General features: G+C 43.0%; 1 protein-coding gene across 1 annotated transcript in view; it reads right to left on the reverse strand.

The window, feature by feature from the left end:
• Positions 1–19,532, reverse strand: part of ADARB2 (adenosine deaminase RNA specific B2 (inactive)) — a 1,180,343-nt gene that overhangs the window by 846,498 nt on the left and 314,313 nt on the right. The gene's annotated exons all lie outside the window — the stretch shown is intronic.

Consider the following 19,532-nt stretch of genomic DNA (forward strand, 5'->3'; position numbering starts at 1 on the left):
GGTCTACCAGATGCATGGAAAGGCAGTATCATCCATCCAATATACAAAGCAGGCAACCCCGCTAGCCCTTCAAACTACAGGCTAATAGCATTGACAGATGTGGAAGCAAAACTCTACCCAGCATGTTTACTGCAACAATTAGCAGAATGGATTCATGACAGACATCTAATTCCACAATGCCAGGCAGGTTTCAGAGCTGGTATGGGAGCCTCCACTAACCTGATAACCCTGGCTCTGTTGGGAAACAAAAGCCAGGCTTAAGAAGAAAAGGCTATTTGCATGTTTTATTGATCTAAAGGTAGCTTTTGACTGCGTACCAAGAACCCGCCTATGGGAGAAACTGTAAGGTTGGGGCTTACCCTGCAGCCTTCTCAATGCAATGATGGACTTGTACGCAGACACTTGGGCACAAGTAAAAATCAGAGAACATGGCCACCTCACCAACAGAATATTAACGGCAAAAGGATTAAAACTAGGGTGTGTATTAGCTCCTACGCTGTTCAACTTATATCTTGCTGACCTAGCCGAGGCTCTAGCACTGGTAAACAGCCATCCACCAGTATTGGCCAAGAAAGGAAAAGGAATAGCATGGCTACAGTGTGCAGATGACATAGTTTTATTCAGCCAAACACCAGTCGGCCTACAGCATCGCATCAATGCATTTCATACACACATAACAATGCAAGGTGTGGAATTGAATTTGAGTAAAACGAAGGTTGTCCGCCTAGTAGACATGAAGTACAAATCTGCTTCATGGTTCATAAATGGAACCTGGGTGGAGGTTGCCACCACATACAAATATTGGGATTCACCATGGATCACCTCTTGACTTTCAAGCCACAGCTTGCTGTTGCTCAAACTAAAGCCTTCTCATTGACCTATGGCTTCAAAATACTTAAACAAAAACTGAGCTGCCCGTCATATTCTCACCTGCTTTCAGTCATGGCAGCACGACTAATGCCGACTGTAACTTATGGTGCCGAAATCATGCTGGGGAAGGAGGCAGTTTTTGTCAATCAAGTCCAGACAAAGGCCTACAAAATGTTTTTTCAGGTACCACGACCAGCATCTCCAGCCCAGGTACGCCTAGAATTGGGTCTGAAAAACTATGAATTTCAGAGAAAATGTGCTTTCACCAAATTATGCTGGAGGATGCGTGCAGCAGAGATTGGTACCTTAAATAACCTATGTTGGATGGAAATCGAGGAGCAACTGCGTCACAACGATAAAGGCACCTGGGGTCAGCATTTAAACAAATGTATTAAAGTGCTAGGTCTGCCGGAAGCCTGGGAGCAGAACCTGGGCAAAAAGGAGTTTTACCGGAAGGCAAATGCTGTCACTAAGATAAAATCTTTAAATTCTGACAAACAAAAATTGGCAAGAAGACAGCACGCCTGGATTGTAATAACATCTTACAAAACCTTACGGGCACAGGAATATTTAGCAGCATCCTTCAACAAGTTGCTGAAACACCAGTTCCTGCTCTTTCGATTTGGGTTGATGGAAACAAAAGATATGGTCCCTTCATGGAGACAACAAGATCCAACACATTCCTGTCGACTGTGTGGGTACAGACAGGAGTCATTAGAACACATTTTCTGTGTGTGCCTGGCATTGCTGGGTTACAGGATATTGTATCTGAACAATATTTTTAGAACATTGAACATACGCTCATGCAGGCCGGCCGTCATCAGTTGGCTCAGCGGACTCTCAATTCCGTTTTCTTGTCGAGGGACCAAATTTATGGTACAGGCCCCGAAAGAACTAGAGAATAAAGTCTAAGCCGAGTGTGCATGGGTTATCATTTTGTGTTAGTAAAGCACCCAATAGGTTAGCTGCAGCCAGAAAACAGTCTCAGGTATAACTTAGTGTTAATTATTTTTAGTATTCCCTGAGCCTCACTCATCTACAATCACAGTTTTGCACAGGAGCAAGAAAGTCCTAAATTTAAGACTAAGAGTAAGGTTGAAATCAGTGGAGAACATTTTAGCCACGCACAAATTTATCATTATGATAAGTTTTAGTTTAAACAAGCATTCTATGTTTTTATGAGTCTCTATTTAATACAGTGAGTATGCTAAGCATTTATACAAATATGTATGTTTGAATTGCAATGGTTTTAACTAACCATGTCAATAAACTTAAACTTGAAACTTGAAACTACAAGATCATTTGTAAAGTTTAATGGTGGCACAATCATACTTCCTATAACATAAGCAAAGGAGAGAAGGGGAGTAAATGCATAAAGCTTCAGTGGTATGGCTTGCCCCTGCATAGTTTGGATAAAAAGCTTCTGGCAAGCAATAAGAAGTGCACTACATGTTTGCCCTCCTACTTTCCTAGATGAAGAAGCAGTGCATTCTGTATGGTTACCAAGCCAGTCAGGAAGACACACTGTAAAAATATGTTTTTTATATAAGACGAAATTAGAGCTAGCTGACATCCCAATTGTTAAAGGTCCAGAAACTGGCTTGAGCCCGAGGCAGAAGAGCTGTATGGCTATTAGAACATTCTACCCGTTGAGAATATGTTCTAACTCAAATAGAAAAGCAAACATTGGAATATTGGAGTAAAGGTCTGTGGCAGCCATTATTGGCCTTGATCCACTTCATCATTTTGAATGGAGCTTTCAGCATGCCATTGTTCGAATGCAACATAACACCAATATTTATTATCTAAACTAGAAGTAGTTAATATCTTATCCCACCCGAGGCTTCCAGAGACTGAAATTGAGGTCCCTGGGTAATGAACCCTGCTTACCTGCCTACAATTTCTAAATTTGACTTCTAAGACTCTTTTCTCATATCATAGTAAGAAGGCATTGAAGTTGGCACAACATCATTTCAGAACTGGCCCTGTAGTTTAGTGCTTTTTTAATCATATTACTCGAGCCACTTGACATGACATAGAAATGGTAATAGGCCACTGGGCAATGCATTTGTCATCGGAAAGAGAGGATACCAAAAATACAATGCATAACAATAGATAATGATGCTTTTGATCATAGTTTTGGGAGAACAAGGGAAGAGCAAAAATGGAATGTATATGGAATAAGAACTGAATAGCACGAGGATGCACACAGTGAATCCGGACCCTAACAGGTGGTTCTAGAAGATGTAGAGGAGTGCCAGTGTATTTTGTCTTTGGTCAGCTCAGTGCATCTAGACTAGCAGCACTGCATTACTACACTGATGGATTGCTGCATGGAGCCTTTTACAATGAATTCACACAGAACCATTTTTGTCAATTTCTTTCATGTCAACATTGACACCAAAAAGCTAAATAATGCTATTCATGAAAACTGTTACAATTCATAATAAATTGCCACTTTGAAACATTTGAAGAGATATGAAAAGCAAGATGATGTTTTGTGTAGACAGTTTAAAACCTAGACAGACATATGTGGGATGTTCTATTTCTAACAACTACATAATGATGAACAATTTTCTCTAGAGCTGCTTTACTTCTTTGTTGACAACACTGGGGCTTTTGGTTGCCCTGTGACAGCGCTGCATGTCTTTTACGCTAAGCCTACGTCATATCACATATAACTAGTAAAATGTATATTTTATAGAAGAGTGCAACAATACATAGGAAAACAATGGATTAGGGGAACATTCAGAAACATGGAACTAAGATGTTTATCAGTCAAAATCCCAGGTACTACTGAGTTTGTCAGCACAGTAACCACTTTTCAGGTTTACCTTTATAGTCCAAAAGTACATGTTATGAACTAAATTCAGAAAATTGTTTACTCCAGTTCCAGATCCCTAACCTTTGTAATTATAATCCCCCAAATAAAAACGAAGATGGCAATAGCTTACTTGGTATTAAGAGAGTAATTGGTGACCTTCTATTGTTTTTAATACTATTTCAAGTGCAACTAAGATGACACATCAGTAAAAAAAAAACACTACTTCCTCCGACAACTCTATTGAACAAGTAGATATATTATGTAACTATTCATTGTTCCAACATCATAGCATCATAAGAACTGCTGCACTACCTGTTGCTCTAAAGCTAGTCTAACTCATATTCTTACCTCTGTAGGTGGCCGTAAACCTAGCCTGTAATATTAAATCTAATTGGAACTCTAATGCTAACTATGAACTGAATTGTATTACTCTAGCCCTAACCATAATCCTAAATCTCAATACCCACATTCAAGTCTAAAACATAACACTAAAGCTGCCACTCACCCTAACCTAACAACAAGTCAAATTTTAACACTACCCCTACTATAAACTCCTCACTCACCTTACCCATAGGTTTAATTCTCAATCACTTCAAGTCATTAACTCTAACCCTAAATTTAATCCTATCCCTAAAGCTGATCTTTATTTATATTACTCTTAAATATCACCCTAACCATAAATCTTACCCCAATCTTAAAAATAGCCCTCCCCATCCATCAACATAATCCCTTCCTAACTAAACTCCAGCTCTTCTCTTCCCCAAAATTTAATAAGCAACCTAGTAGTCCTACTAGTGAAAATATATTGGAAACAGCATGGTAGTAGGTAAATTTAGTGGAGTTGACAGAGTTGTAACCTTTGGTGTAATGCAGAGACATCTGCCTAATGGTATGCCAATGTAATAGATTTCATGTAGTCGGTGTACAATTGTATGAGATGCCTATTTATAGGACAGAACAAAAACCAACTGGAATATATTTTGATAGGTAAATCAACGGTGGATATTAGCAAAACCAAGGGGCATATTTATACTCCGTTTGCGCCGAATTTGCGTTGTTTTTTTCGACGCAAATTCGACGCAAAACTAACTCCATATTTATACTTTGGCGTTAGATACATCTAGCGCCAAAGTTCATGGAGTTAGCGTCATCTTTTTGCGTGAACACCTTCCTTGCGTTAATGATATGCAAGGTAGGCGTTCCCGTCTTAAAAAATGACTCCGATGCTATTGCGTCGGATTTATACTCCCGGGCAAAAATGACGCCCGGGAGTGGGCGGGTCTAAAAAACCTGCATTAGCGCCGGATTTTAGCGCCTGGGTCAGGGCAGGCGTTAAGGGACCTGTGGGCTCAGAATGAGCCCAGTGGTGCCCTCCCCTGCCCCCAGGGACACCCCCTGCCACCCTTGCCCACCCCAGGAGGACACCCAAGGCTGGAGGGACCCACCCCAGGGACATTAAGGTAAGTCCAGGTAGGTATTTTTTTTTTTTTTGTGGCATAGGGGGGCCTGATTTGTGCCCCCCTACATGCCACTATGCCCAATGACCATGCCCAGGGGACAGAAGTCCCCTGGGCATGGAAAATTGGGCAAGGGGGCATGACTCCTGTCTTTGCTAAGACAGGAGTCATTTCAATGGGGGATGGGCGTCGTAAAAAAATGGCGCAAATCGGGTTGTGGCGATTTTTTTGCCTCAGCCTGACTTGCACCATTTGTGGACGCCCATACGCCATTTTCCCCCTACGCTGGCGCTGCCTGGTGTACGTCGGTTTTTTTAACGCACACCAGACAGCGCCGGCGGCTAACGCCGGCTAACGTCATTCAATAAATACGGCGCCCGCATTGTGCTTCAGAATGGCGTTAGCCGGCGCTAATTTTTTTGACGCAAAACTGCGTTGGCGCAGTTTTGCGTCAAAAAGTATAAATATGGGCCCAAATGTCTGTAAATGTTTTCAATATCCTAAAAGGAAATACAACACACACTCTAACATGCGTGTCATCTAAGAAAATATTTGCTTCTTGTAGACTCATATTTAGAGCAATTAGGCCCTATTTACAAAAGACGATGTAATCATAATTGTCTACTTACAACCACAATTACCTTTTTTACACCCGTAGGAACTCACAAAGGGATTCCTAGCAGAAAAGTGGTTGTGGTTTCTAGGTCTGGTTTACGTTGGATGTTTGGGAGTACATGTAGGAGTCTGGCCTGGTTTTTAGTGGGTACCTAAGGTACTTACACCTTATACGAGGTCCAGTTATCCCTTAATAGTGAACTGTAGGCAGGGTTCTAGCAGCTTAGGCTGTCTAGAGGTAGCTGTAGCAGAGCAGCTTATGCTGAACTAGGAGACATGCAAAGCTCTTGCAATACCACTATAGTTACACAGTGCTTATGCTCAATAAAAGACAATACTCAGTGTTACCGAAAATAAAGGTAATTATTTTAGTAACACAAGGCCAGAAATATCTTAGAGACAATACTCCTTCTGGAGGTAAGTATTATACACAATATATATACTAGTGTCCAAAATCAGATAAGTAAGCAGTCATAGAATAGTGCAAACAGTAGAAAATTCAATAGAATGCAATGGGCCTAGGGGCAACACAACCCATATACTAAGAAAGTGGAATGTGAATCACAAATTCCCCCCTAAGCAAGTGTAGTGTGTAGAGGGGTGCTGGGAGGTAAGTAATGTACCCCACCCCAGGAAAGTAGGAGTAAAGTACTGCAAGTATCCTCAGGACACACTACAAGTCGTGATAAGAGATCTTGCAAGAACCAAGAAAGACTGCAATTAACAACAGGTGGATTCCTTGACCTGAAGACCTGTGAAGAGAGGAGCAGAAGTCACAGAAGATTCCAGCAAGGACAGGAGCCCCTGCTAACCTAGAAGATGGTGCAAAATTGGATTCTCCAGTAAGAAGAAGAGTACAGAAGAGCACCTAAGAAGATGGCTGCAGGTTCCTGCATGGTGCAGGAGATGTCTCACGTCGAGTTGTTGTATGCAGGCTGTTTGCATCGCTGGATTCCTCCAACAAGCCTTCATGCATGCAAGTTCACGGTTTGCATCAAAAAGGAGCTGCCTGGACCCAGGAGAGACCTGGGGGTCTCAACTCAGACTGAGGAGACAGAGTAGGTTCTCAGCACTTCAGAGAGCCCACCCATGGGAGACCCAGGACAAGGGGACAAAGAAGATGCAAAGTGAGGTCGTTGCAGCACAACAAAGGAAGGTCCCATGCTGCAGGAGAACAACTCAGCGAGTTGTGCATCGCAGGATGGAGTGCTGGGGACCTGGGCTACACTGTGCATGAAGGATTCTTGGAAGAAGTGCACAGAAGCCCAAGGAGCCCAAAGAGCTGGAGATGACCCGTTGCACAGGGGTACTGTCGCAACACGGAGAGGCAAGCTCTTTCTTCCACTAAATTTGGACAGCTGGACCTTAGGACAGTCTGGGTCACGTCGGTCCACCACCTGCGTACCGGCGAGCATGCCCATCATCAGGAGAGGAGTCCCAGAGTACGGGTCATCATCGCAAAAGGGTGCCTGCAGAAGCAGGGAAGTGGCTCCGTCACACCATGGGAGATTCCTTTGGATCTTCTAGTGCAGGATGAAGACAGGCAGTACTCAGAGCATGCACACTTTGGAAACTGTTGCAAATGCTGGCTAGAGATGACGTTGCAGGTCACAGGAGCCATCGTGGATACTTTGTTGCAATTACAGCGGTTCCTGGAGCAGTCGGCTGTTGATCTGACAGTCAGTAGCTGTAGCAGAAGATGTAGACGATTCCTGAAGGAGTCTTGCAAGCTGAATCTGAGGAAACACCCAGAGGAGAGATCCTAGATAGCCCTTAGAGAGGGATTGGCTACCTACCCAGGTATGCATCTATGAGGAGGAGTTTCTGACTTCACCTGCTGGCACTGGCCACTCAGAGATCTCTAGAGTGTCTCCACACCTTGGAATCCAAGATGGCTAATGCCAGGTACATACTGGAGGAGCTTTGGGCACCACCCCTGGGTGGTGATGGACAGGGGAGTGATCACTCCCCTTTCCATTGTCCAGTTTCGTGCCAGAGCGGGGACTGGGGGTCCCTGTACTGGTGTAGACTGGCTTATGCAAGGAAGGCATCATCTGCACCCTTCAAAGCGTTTCCAGATGCTCTGGGAGGCTACCCCTTTCAAGCATGTAACACCTATTTCCAAAGGGAGAGGGTGTAACGCCCTCCTCCCAAAGGAAATGCATTGTTCTGCCTTCCTGGGATTGAGCTGCTCATTAGTCACTTTGCACACAGCCTTCAGTAAATGAAGGCTAGAAACATAGGTGACTTATAAGTTACTTAAGTGCAGTGATAAGGGCTGTGAAATAGTATGGACACTATTACACTCAGGCTGCTGTGGCAGTCCTGAAGAAAGGTTTGCCTGAGCTCCTTATGGCTGGCAAAAGAAATGCTGCAGCCCATAAGGATCGCCTGGAAACCCAATGCCCTGGGTACCTAGGCACCATATACTAGGGACTTATAAGGGGGGTCCAGTGTGCCAATTGCAATTTGAATATGAATTCACTAAACTATAGTGACTAATTTGGTAAGTAGAGAGAGCATAAGCACTGGAGTTCTGGTTAGCATAACTTCAGTGACACAGTTAAGCATACTGACAACACACACATTAGGCCACAAACTATGAGTACTGGGATCCTGGCTAGCAGGATCCCAGTGAGACAGGCAAAACAATCAGGCAGAAATTGGGAGACACATGCCAAGAAAGGTGGTACTTTCCTACAATATTCAAACATGTAGGTTTGTGTCAGTGTCAGATGGGGAAGGCAGGCAGTCTTGCATTGGGCGAAGGGCTGGTGCCTAAGGCACAACTGTGCCCTGTTTTTAATTATGAGTTCTGCATCCTGTGATTCTGGGCAAATGACTTAATTGCCTAAGGTCTAAAATAAAAATGAATTTGATCATCTGTAATGTAACTGTGCTCACGTAATTGATCTGATTCCAATGGGAAGATTTTACGTTAAGTAGAACTAAATTAAAAAAAAATACCCTTCTGTTTGGTCATCTTTTAGAAGCATGCAAAGGTTGGAACATAATAATGAAAAATTATTTAAAAATGTCAGCCATGGACCACTAAGCACCTTTAGCCTACATTTACAACTGCTCTCATCTTAGGCTTACTGTTAAAAGAACATATTGATAGATTAGAAAATACCAGCTTTAGGAGATTTTCTTTTATTTTCAAACCAGCCAGGATATTAAAAGACCGGCTATGCCGGTTAAAAGAATATCCAGGTAGCAAACACAGCCAGATCAGGAGTTGTGGCTTTTGGGCCATTTTATTGCACCTCGCCCACCCAACCAAATGTAGCTCTTCTTGTTTTCATCAATGTTTTTGGCTCTATGAGCTTTATAATACATAATTTTTTTAACATTTCTGTAACAATGAGCACAATGAGACAACCAAATGGTGTTTCATGAACGGGAGAGATCCGGAAATGTGGACCACTTTTTTGTCGGTGCCCGGGCCAAATTATGATCAAATTCTGACCACAGTTTGTGGGTATCCCTAAACTTCAAGTAAACAAAAAAATGTGCAACTCCCTGTGAAAACTGGGACTTCCCTCTATTAATTCCTGTCATATTTGACCTCCTGAGATTTAAAGGAAGGTGTGCACTTTGTCGCACATGGCTATTATCAGGTTTGCTAAACTTTGCACCACTTATAATGGAGATCCCTGCATAAATAGGTGTTTGCGAAGTGTCCACAGCATGAGGATACTTGTAATCAGGTCCTTTTTGGCAAAACGTGATATGACACTATGGGCCAGATGTAGCAAAGGTTTGCGACTCGCAAACGGGCAGAATCGCAATTTGCGACAGTGCAAAATCGGAAATGGGATGCAAAAAGCCCATTTCCGACTCGCAAAAAGCGATGGGACCCGTTTGCGAGTCGCATCCGTTGCGACCCCATTTAGCGACCCGCAAATAGCAAGTCGCAATTTGCGAGTCGCAAACCTTATGCAATTGCAACTCGCAAATTGCGACTAGTCGCAAAAAGCCCAGTTTGCATGTCCCATTTACCACTAACTCAGAGCAGGTGGTAACCATTACCAAAGTATAAAAGGGGACCCAGAAGCCATCTGGGTTACTCAAGATGGCGGAGATATACCTGATAGAAGTGAGGAGGAGAGTCTACGCAGCCCAGCAGAGGAGGAGGAGGGGCCACAGACAGGAGAAGATATATAGAACCAGGCAGACTCTTTTTCAGCAAACTGAAGAGGAGATCTATGACAAATACAGCTTTAGCAGCGCAGCCATTCTAGAATTAATAGATTTACTCAAACCACAGCTAGAACACCAGACTCTGCGTGGCTGCGCCATTCCTACGCATGTGCAAGTACTATGCTCACTGCACCTCTTGGCCTCAGGGAGCTATCAGGGGGTCATTGCTGTGGCAGGTGGGGTATCCCAAAGTGCAGTGTCAAGGTTCCTCAGGGCCTTCCTAGATGCCTTAGTCACGCACATGTCTCACTTCATATACTTACCAAGGAATGAGGCAGAAATGAACAGCACCAAGCTGGACTTTTACAGGATTGCCCACTTTCCCCATGTCATAGGGTGTGTAGATGGGACACACATTCAAATATGCCCCCCTGCAAATCTGGAACACATTTTCCGCAACAGAAAGTGTACCCACTCACTCAACATACAGGTTGTTTGTGATGCCCATTATGTCATCACGGACATCGTAGCTAAGTTTCCAGGCAGTACCCATGACTCATACATTTTTAGGCATAGTGGGATACATCAACGCCTGGAACGTGGGGAATTCGGAGACGGTTACCTCCTAGGTAGAGCTAAAGACACTTGCAGACATACACACAGGTCACTGTGCACAACTATCTGGACTTCCTAACAGTGTACTTTTGTGCCCAACAGGTGACAGTGCCTATGCTCTCAGGCCTTGGATCATGACTCCCACCCAGCACTGAATCAGAGAAGCAATACAACAGTGCGCATAAGAGGACCAGGAACCTGATAGAGCGCACCTTCGGACTCCTGAAGGCAAGATTCAGATGCCTCCACCGCAGTGGAGGCGCCCTCCAATACACCCCCATTACCGCATTCAAAATTGTGGTTGCGTGCGCCATCCTCCACAACATAGCCACCCGACGTGGGCTACCTCTCACCCCTGCAGACCCAGATCCGGATGATGAAGAGCAAGAACAACCACATCGCCATCATGGGGATAGGAGTATAGCTAATCAAGGCAGACTGAGACGGGACCACATTGCTACACAATATTTTGGACGGTACGTGTCAACTCACCTATTGACCAAAAACTCCATTTGTTAAGTGGAAAAAATAAACTTCCTGGCTGTGATGTCATCATCATGTGCCAGGAGGTGTTTCCAGAGTGTTCTGGTGTGGTTTCTGGAGTTTTCTGCTGCACCTGCAAGCAATTTTCAAGGAAATCGCAATTTGCGACACCTACTCGCTAATTGCGAGTTCGTTTTTTGCACACTCGCAAAAAGCGACCTCGCTATCTGCGGACTCGCACACTGCGTTGCGAGTCCGGCTGCGAGTCGCAAAATCGGATCGTTTTTTTTTCTGGCATTACATATTGCGACTCGCATTTTGCGAGTCGCATCAACTCGCAAAATGCGAGTCGCAATTTTTATTTTTGCTACATCTGGCCCCATATGTAGTATATATTTCAAACCTTACCTATGCATGTATACAACCTACAGTGCCAGATGTAACTTTACATGATTCACATTTAAATGTTAACAATATACATGTGGATATTGAATAGATTCATCAGGCTATGTGGTTAAAAGATGTTGTGTGTTTAGTCAATTCGCACTGCACTGAAATGGGATGAGAGCATGAAGTATGATTATTTGCGGATTGGAAAGTACAACATTTGCATTCACATTACATATTACAGGATTCCCAACATTCATTACATTAAATCCCAACCAGTGAAACATTGGTGCATATAAGGCACTCACTTTCATATTTTATAATTTGCTGAGTGGTGGGACCCCCCCACCCCCAACTCCCCTACCACCGCCATCAACCCTTACTCCTAATATAGTCCCAAACAACTGTGGCTGGGCTCTACAAAGTGTTTGCATGCACTGTGCTGGCGTTAAGCCAACTACAATCCATCATATGTGATTTTATATATTTTAGCCAAAAATCAATAATGTATTATGCATGTAATTTTTCTCCCTGTATGGATCCAAATGAAAATAGGAGTCACTTTGCAGAACTGTAGCCCATGGGCTGGAAAAATGAGGATATCAATTCATGTGACAGAGCAGTAAAAAAAGATTAATACACTGTGCAAGGCCAGTGGGTAGCTAATGCTTATCATTTGGTCATGCTGTCCAGAGCCGACCAAAAAGCTCTGCTGTATCCCCAACACCTCACAATGCATGACCGCATGATACATATTATACTCAACTGCTTTCACTGAAACAGACTGCTGCAGCTGAAACGCTGTGATGCTAATGCTTTTTTCACACTAGGGGGCCGTATCGCATAAAGTGAGCACTGCAAGTCCTAATTTTAGATAGAGTCTCTGCCACACTTTTGGGATGACGTGTCAAATATTTGAGGAGCTGCAACAGCGCTTTTTTCCGCTTTAGACAGTGGTACATTTTCGCTTGTCACAGGCACTTGAACGAAATGTGCCGATTTTGGCTGGTAACATTGCAGTATTTGTTGACTTATCTAAAGTAAAGAAGAGAAAATCACACAAAGCAATATAACAAGACAAAACATAAGCGGGCACAACACAAAAAAACTGTTGAAACACACAGGCAGAGCACCCCACAAAAACATCAAACTGCAGTAATGCAACACAAAAACATAACAGAACATATCACTATCACAACAAATGTGGAACAACAAATAGGCATAAATATTATCACACCATACACCGACCAGAAACCTGCTTTCAAAATACAGAGATAAAAGATGTTCGCACCAAGCACTGCCTTCACATACCTCTAAGGACATGAAGCTGTGCCAGTTAAACATATTTTGTGACCCTCCCGAGAGGTATAGGTAGCGAGATTCAGCTTAAAGAACAGGAGGATATTTTACAAGAGATCGGATCTAAACCACAGCAAAACATGCCGCCCAGAACTGAAAACACACAAAAGTACAGAAAGGAATCCACAGCGTTTTCATCATTACTGGTGCAGAGAATGAAACATAATGAAATGCTGGGTTGGCACATAGTAGCATCACTATAGGATATTAACTGGAAATGGATGAGGTAACAGGCAGGGCCTCGTGAAGAGCACTGAAATCAGGATGGTTGCTATGTGCATCATTTGTCACTTTGGTGAACATAGGAATACACAAAGCTTCATGTTCATCAAGTAACTATAACTCGCCCCCTAAAGTAACTAAAACTCATGCTCTCACCATGCACAGTTTTTTTGGCAAAAATGTTACTGCAAATATTATATCGATATTATCAAAGATGTTATGAAAGATGGCATGATTGCCGTAATTTGTGGGGTAATGGCAGTGCATGGCATGTGCGCGTGTTATAGTTACCTTAGAGCATGAGTTATAGTTACTTAAGGTAACTCTAACTGTAACTGGTGAATTTCTATGGTTTGGTACAGTTAGAATCTGAGCTTGACTATAACATCCCTTTAACCTTTGTTTTTTAAAGTTAATTTCTATGTTTTTTAAATTATTTTTCCTAACTAGAACACCCTTTTAACCAAAGGCCGTGCGCAGTTGGCCACAGGGCCTGCCCTGAGGCAATTCCCCTAAAAGCACTCAACCTTGCACCATGCAGTCTCCACCCATGCACAGGGGCGGTTACCCGCAAGACCTAGCCTTTAGCCAGGCCCAGCGGACAACACCCCATAATCACCCAAAACTAAGGTGTGCACATAGCTTTAGCTGTTCCGCAGCAGGAGCTGGTCAAGGCTTCTCTGGGTGTGAGAATAGCTGTGAGAGAGTTTTCTGGGGATGAGAGTGGCTTTCAGGCTGTCTGTCTGGGTGTGAGAGTGCGTACATATCAATGTTTTACTCAATGTGTCAGTGTGTGCACGGTCTGTGAGTGGGTGCATTTGAGTGTAAATGGGTCTGTGAGTGGTTGTGTGATGGTCTGAGTTGGTGTGTGAGTGGGTGCGTAACTGTCTGAGTGGGTCTGAGTGGGCATGTGAGGGTTTGGCTAGGGATGTGAGTGAGTACATAAGGGTCTGAGTGGGTCTGTGAGTGTGTGAGTGAGAGTTTGAGTGGGTCTGAAAGTGGGTGTGTGAGTGTCTGAGTGGGACTCTGAGTGGGTTTGTAAATGTCTGAGTGGTTGTGTGAGCGGGAGAATTGATTGAAAGAGAAACAAAGAGAGCAAAAGAAAGTGAGAGGGAGAGAGATAGAGTTTTTGTTGTCTTTCGTGCCTGCTATACTTAGAAAGAGTTATTTGTTTCCAATTTAAAATCACAAATGTATTTTTTTAAATATAATAATTGTTTTATTACTATATTTAAAAAAAAAAAAAATTGTCCAGTTGGACTCAAACCCCTAAAGCTTAGTGTGTGAAGGTCTGAGACCTTCACACCAAGCTACAGTGTTTTTTTTTAGCCCTTTATGAGCTATCTGGGACCGCGAGTGGTCCATCCCCATTTTTTTAAAAAAAAATTTATTGTAACTAAAATGCCCTTTATGCAGTACCTGGGATGGACAGAGAGCCATTAAGGGCTCCCCGCGGTCCCTCATTATATATTTATTTCTTTATTAAAAAACAATGTTTAAATAAAAAGCCCTTTATGGGCTACCTGACACTGTTGGGGAAGCCTTAAAGGCATCCCAAGCAGTGCCAATGGTTCAGCAAGCATGGAGCAGCTTTGATAGCAGCTCCGTGCTTGCTGAAGCATTTCAACGCTGTCCTCTGCACGTGTGCAGGGGACAGAGATGAAACACTGCTGTTTGACAGCGGAACCTGCATTAAAGGTCCCGCTGTCAAATAACTGAGTGTTTGCTGTGGTTTGGCTGTAGCAGCTGTGCTGCAGTCAAGCCATAGCAAACAGCTATATCCGACAGAGCAGGAGCCGGTTCTGGGGGGGGGGTGGCAGTCCCCGGGGCCATCTGTGGCTTCATGAGGCGGCCATGTAGCCCCCCTCCAATATGAAGATAGCCCCAGGGTGTCTGGAAGGAACCCCCTTTCAATTGTTTTCTGTTTGCCCTGGGGGGGGGGGTCCTGTGATGTGGGGGTGGCCACGGGCCCCCGCATGTATCTATATAGAACGCCCGGGGGCTTGTGGTCCCCAGGGCTTGGGGTTCCCATAGGGACCACCTTTCTTTTTTTAAAGATTAACCCTGGGGGGGGTGGTGGTCCTGGACTGGCAATTCTTTTTTGAAAGTTTTGTGAAGATTGTCCAGTGGCGCCAAAGATATAGGCAAGTAAATAAACGCTTTTTATATAGAAACTAGGTCCTAACTATAACTACCTAGTGGCGACCTTATATATATATATATATATATATATATATATATATATATATATACGTATATAACAAAAGTCTGAAAACACCGCGAAGAAGTCAGCTCCAAGGTGGCAGGCTGTGACAGGGTCGCGAACCCTAATAAATCAACACAAAAAACCTTCTTGAAAAGAAGATAGTGTCACAGCCACTTACTGGTTACGGAAAATATCTTTTAATAAGGCAGACAAACAAAACAGCAAAAAAGAGATTCTCTAACGCGTTTCAGGAGACTCAGCTCCCTTGCTCCCAGAAATATTCACTAACCCATTTCCCTTTCCATTATATTATAAACATAAACACAAAAGAAAAAACGTACTACATTTAGTACATGCACACCTAGCAGCCATCTTAAAGTGACTGGGAATGCTGTCTTGTTTTAGTTTAACCCATTAGACAGAGTATTGCCATGTTTTTTTAAAAATTTCAACTTTTTTTTTCAAACATATTACTTATACACATTTTATATAACTCTTGACATTCCCGTAATAATCATCTTCCTTTTTATGCAATTCTCAATCAAGAAGTTACCTTAACTTTTTTTGTTTTGCTAATAACTTTGGGGCCCCTTGACAAATCTTCATGAAATATCTCAAAAACTGTTCACGCTCACATCAGACTCTGTATGGAAAGTCATGAGTGACCCGTCTGGGGGGGGGGCAAGAGAAAGGGGAGTTCCCAAAACACGGTTTCCTCATTAATTTTTCTGTTGAGATTTTGAACAGCGATAGCGCCAAAACTACTAGACAGAATGACACCAAATTTGGCAGAAAGGTAGCCCCTGGTCCAGAAGGAGCCCCCTTTGGAATTTGGTGTAAATCCGTTCAGTAGTTTTTGAGAAATGTAAGGAAATAAAAATTGGTATATATCAGGATGTGAAGGATTCGTGACCCTTCCTGATCTGGTGCTGAGATCTGATTGGCTGACAACACTTCAACAAGGAAGCATTGTCAGCAATGTTGGTACTCAGCTCACGCAAGTCCCAGACAAAAATGTAAAAAAACAAGAAAAGGGGCCAGGGTACAGACACCCTGACCCCTTAGCTCTGGTACTGGGATTGCAAAAAGACCCCCCGTGCTAAATAGCATTTTGAAAAAAAAATTGCAATGTGAGTTGGGGTGAATCCCCCGATCCGGTGTAATTTTTTTTTTTTTTTAAATGAAACCTGGGCTCCCACGCCTTGCCTTTTTTAAGCCCCCGGTGGGCGAAGTTTAGGGGGCATTTTTATGATAACGTGGGGGGGGGGGCTGGCCCCCTCCCTCCGCCCCAGGGTTTGGCACCTCCCCGTGGTGATGATCAAGATTAAAGCAGTGGGAATTTATTAGAAAAGGGGAAGCAAATGCTGATGTGCACTTATCACTTGTTAATTACAATGGCAAGTATTGTACCAACTTTTCTGTTGTAGAAGGCGCTCAAGAAGGTGTTTGTGTAATACTTTCTATAGATGCATACACTGCCAAAGCAGATTCAGTGCTGTTCAACAGAAGAAGATTCTCCTGCCAACAAAGTGGGCACAACAGAAGTGTGTTCCCACTTTGTGTTCCCCTGGTTCGCAATGGTATTACAGAAGGGGCTGCAGATGCATGTGTGTCCCCTTCTGTAATACCGATAGTGCTGGCACAATGTAGCACCAGAGCTATCATAAGAGGGTGTTTCCACATTTGGATGGGGGCTTGGCCCCATGCAAAAGAGGGAATAACTTTACCTCTGTGCCCACGCAGTATTACAGATGCAGGTAAAGAGACAAACATGAACTTAGGAAATGCACTGAAAGTCTACCACAAACTTTCACTGCACCTCCTAAACTTAGCCCTCTGAAGTGGAGAAACAGGGTCCACCGACCACCCAAACATACCTCTTCAGGCGGGTGCAGTAACGCACTGCACCTGCCTGCAAGGGGACTGTCTTCCCTCTTCAAAGTGCCAGTGGCATTGCGCTTGCACTGTGCTTGAATGCGCTGCCCCCACGACAGCACAAATTGTGGGTGACCAGGGCCAGCACATTCTTTCTAATACAACTCACTGTCCTTCTTTGCATCCATCGCAACTTTTGAAAGGTGTGCCATGGTGCAATTAGGAAAAATGCGCTGTTTCCATAGTATGGCCCCTGGCCTTCATGAGAATGTTCCTTATCCTCTGTGGCAACCATGTAAATGGCAGTCTATGAAAAATGACTGTTACCCCCTAGCAAACAAACAGCCTTCAAGAGTGAGTCTGTTAACTAATCATCTCTTGCAGATTGGGCTGCTGGCCATACAAATTCCAATAATTGCTAAGGGCAGGTAGTTGTTACAGCATTTCAGGGAAAACCAAGACTCATGAAATGGGTCAAGGACCTTTCTTGAAATGCTTTCATATTAGGCCACTGAGCGTGACGCACAACTCTAAGTAAAATTGTTCATTAACGCAATTGCATAGCGCAAACCAGGAAAACTAACACAATACACATTTGTGCCAACCTTTAGACTGACAAGCAATATGAAAATTTTACTTTTGCACCTGTCAGTTAGAGCAAATGTTGGTTTTGCTCGGGGTGAGCATTTCTAACGTGGGCTCAACATTGGACTGCAAATGTGGTCGATTTCGCAGATCTGGATTACACGCAAATCTGGTCCATTGTGCTCACAAATTATTCTTCACCAACTTGGTCCGGCTGGGGGTCTCATTTCCATTAATTTGTCAGTCTGAATTTAGCTGCTCTGAGGTTAAACTTATTATGAAATTGCAAACATGAAAATTCGCTACCTTGAACTGGCCATTCTGAAAGTAGGTCTGCATGCGCTGGTCCCTGTATGAGTTATGCGTCCGTGAGAGGGTTTGAATCAGTTTAGGATAACATGTAATCTATAATTAGTGCTATGACAAAACGGTTATCCCACAATTCATGGCCAACTAAATCAGTTACCTAGAGAAGTATTCATGAGGGCACATCTCAGAGTTGTCTTTTGCTGACGCTCAATTTCGTAAAAGTGCAACTTTACTAGAGCATTATGTTATGTTAGCAGATATTTTTCTTGCCCTTCGGCTCTTTATGTGTGAGACTCTTCACAACCTAAATGTATGTTGACCTTGAAAAAGGCACTTGACTATTAAGAATATGGCAAGACAACCAGACAATGTTTAACGATCGGATTTCTGTGATCAAGTTAACATTTTGAGCATAAAACCATGGGTGCTTTCAACCTTTATTAATATTATAACAAATACAGTGGGTTATCTGAAACAATTTACTCTTAGAACATCTCACAAAAGGAATATGTAATTCAATAAATGAATATGAATGACACTCTAGCGAACTGACTTGAAGTATTACTTATAAGGCACATGTGATGCTGTGCCAGTGTAGACATGCAAACATGATGCCGGCGTTATTAGAGTAATTCTGGTAATTTTACATGACTTTTAAGGCATATGTACTAAAGCATTTTCCCATACACACAGAGTGGGTAAAACCCTTTGATACATCTGACCCTAAAGTATGCAAATTTCCTAAAATTGCGCTATTTGTAACCACATGCTGTTCACTGCAAAATGTAGCGCAAACACATTGGACCAATGTGAATAAAAAGCGATTGGCTGTCGTTTCAGGTGCTTTTGATTTTTAGCACTTCTTTCAGCACAAGACACATCCTCACGTCGAAAGTGGGTATGAGGACACATTTCATGCTAAAATACAGCAGCAAATGGCTGATTTGTAGTTCATATCATTACATGTAATTTCATGTAATTTTGTAGGAAGTTTTACATAATTACGCAAAAGCAAATCACTCAAATTTCGCGCACACCTATAGGGGACCCCTTCAAGGTTACTGACTGCTCTTTGTCTCACTAAAATCAGTTGACATTGTGATCCTCTGTTGCATAAAAGTCTGCTGGTGATCACCAGGACTGCTAGTTATATTGAGGAGCTTGACCGCTGATAAGATGTAAGTACTTAAAGTAGAGTGAGTTCAAACTGATCATATCTATTAATGTACTGTTAAGGAACAAGTAAAGAGAAAAGAGCAACTAGTCAGAGGCACATGCAGTGCAAGCTGACAGCGGTATCTTCAGTTTGCGTATACAAGACTGGACACAACCTGAAGAAAAAAGGGTAAGGGTACCCCAATACCTTCACCTTTATATCTACACTGATGTTCTTTGCTTATGTACAAAAAAGAATTTGAACTTGCCGAGAAGGAGTGTTTTACACCAAGGACGATGATATAAAATGTTACCAAATGTATTGATGGATATTTAGCTGAGTATTCCATCGTGCTGTGCAGGTCTCATTAACAATATTTTATATTAAAAAAATATATATATATCACGTTAGCAGCATTTGATGCCA

Source organism: Pleurodeles waltl, chromosome 10 (assembly GCF_031143425.1).
Source record: "Pleurodeles waltl isolate 20211129_DDA chromosome 10, aPleWal1.hap1.20221129, whole genome shotgun sequence".
Lineage (NCBI taxonomy): Eukaryota > Metazoa > Chordata > Amphibia > Caudata > Salamandridae > Pleurodeles > Pleurodeles waltl.